Below are 1,844 nucleotides of genomic sequence, written 5' to 3'. Positions count from 1 at the left end.
TTTTTTTTGGTGGGGGGAGATGGTCTTAATTTTAGAATATTGAGAAAATCACAGAGAAGAAACTTAAAATCACCCCCAGTCTTGTCACCTGGAGATAACCATGATTAACATGTAGATGTATTTCCTTATAGTTCTTTCTCTCATTGATTTTATAAAAAGGAGAATATGGGGCCGACCCTGTGGCTCACTCGGGAGAGTGCCACGCTGGGAGCACCGAGACCGCGGGTTCGGATCCTATATAGGGTTGGCCGGTGCACTCACTGGCTGAGCGCGGTGCGGGCGACACCAAGCCAAGGGTTAACGTTCCCCTTACCGGTCACAAAAAAAAAACAAAAAAGAAAAGGAGAATATGTCAAACATACTATTTCGTTACCTAGTATTGTTCATTTAACAATACATCGCAAACATCTTTTGATAGAATCATTATATATTTTGTTTTGTTTTGGCAGCTGGCCAGTACAGGGATCAAACCCTTGACCTTGGTGTCATCAGCACCACGCTCTAACCAACTGAGCTAAGTGGCCAGCCCTGTACCACAATTTTAAATGTCTATACAGGAGTCCATTGAATGAATGTAACTCCAGGCCCTGCTTCCTGAACACCAATGTGTTAAATAATTTACATACCTTAATTCACTGAGGTCTCTTTGAGGTAGGTACGATTATAGCCATCTTACAGATGGGAAAATCGAGATGGAGAGACACAGAGCCACTGCCAGGGTCACACAGCTAGTCAGAGGCAGAATCGGGATCCAATCCCAGTTTTTGCTTTTGTTTGCCTCCACAGCCAAAGGACTTCCCACTCCAGAGCATAGCTGGATGCTTCCAGGGGAGTTCGTGGCGTGCAGGTGGGGGTCTTCCTCCGTGGCTCTATTAAGTCTGTCTCTTTGAGGGAGAGTCAAGGATTCTGTGAGCCTGCTCAGTTGAGTCATCTCAGACAAAAGCCACAAACAGTCCCTTTTCCAAAAGGGAGACCCAAATGGCCAATAAAACATATGAAAATGTACTCAACCACATTAGTCATCAGGGCAATGCAAATTAAAAGCATGGTGTGAAACCACTACATACCTGCCAGAATGGCTAGAATGAAAAAGACAGGCCATACCAAATGTGTAGACACACACCCCCCGGTGGGAGCGTGCACTGGTTACAACCACTTTGTAAACTGCTGGGCAGCGTCTACTAAAGCAGAACATAGATATACTCTTTGACCCCAGGTATATGACAAACAGGAATGCACATATACACGTGCCCCAAAATGGGTGTGCTAAAATGTTTGTGGAAGCATGTTCATAATAATCCCAAAGTAGAAACTATTCAAATGCTCATCAGCAATAGGATTGGGTAAATACTGCACTAATATGCCACACAGCAAGGAGAAAGAACTGACTATTGTTAAAGGCAATAATATGGATGACTCTCCCAAACATATTGTTGAATGAAAGAAGCTAGACTTAAAAGACACATAATGTATGATTCTATATAGGAAGTCCAAGGACAGGCAAAGGTAATAGGTGGATTAGAAGCCAGGATAGTGGCTGTTGGTTCTTGATCTGGGTGCTGGTTACATGGCTGTGTTCATTTTGTGAAAATTCATCATGCTGTGCACTTATGCACATTTTTCTGCGTGTATGTAATGCTTTAATCAAAAGTTGAGTGTAAAAGCGTCTGCCAAGGGCCGGCCCGTGGCTCACTCGGGAGAGTGCGGTGCTGATAACACCAAGGCCCCGGGTTCGGATCCCATATAGGGATGGCCGGTTCGCTCACTGGCTGAGCGTGGTGCTGACAACACCAAGTCAAGGGTTAAGAGCCCCTTACCGGTCATCTTTAAAAAAAAAAAAAAAA

The 1,844-nt window shown here is 44.3% G+C and overlaps 1 non-coding gene and 1 pseudogene across 1 annotated transcript; one reads left to right on the top strand and one right to left on the bottom strand.

Annotated features, from left to right (window-relative positions):
* LOC103601399 overlaps nt 1–1,844 on the top strand; it is a 25,107-nt pseudogene that overhangs the window by 4,306 nt on the left and 18,957 nt on the right.
* On the bottom strand, nt 451–524 carry TRNAI-GAU. The gene has a single exon. It is a non-coding gene; the product is annotated as a tRNA-Ile (tRNA).

The sequence above is a fragment of the Galeopterus variegatus genome, unplaced genomic scaffold (genome assembly GCF_000696425.1).
Source record: "Galeopterus variegatus unplaced genomic scaffold, G_variegatus-3.0.2 Scaffold3721, whole genome shotgun sequence".
NCBI classification, from domain to species: Eukaryota; Metazoa; Chordata; class Mammalia; order Dermoptera; family Cynocephalidae; genus Galeopterus; species Galeopterus variegatus.
Note: the sequence above shows the minus strand (reverse complement) of the source record. Positions and strands in the feature narration are given on the sequence as shown.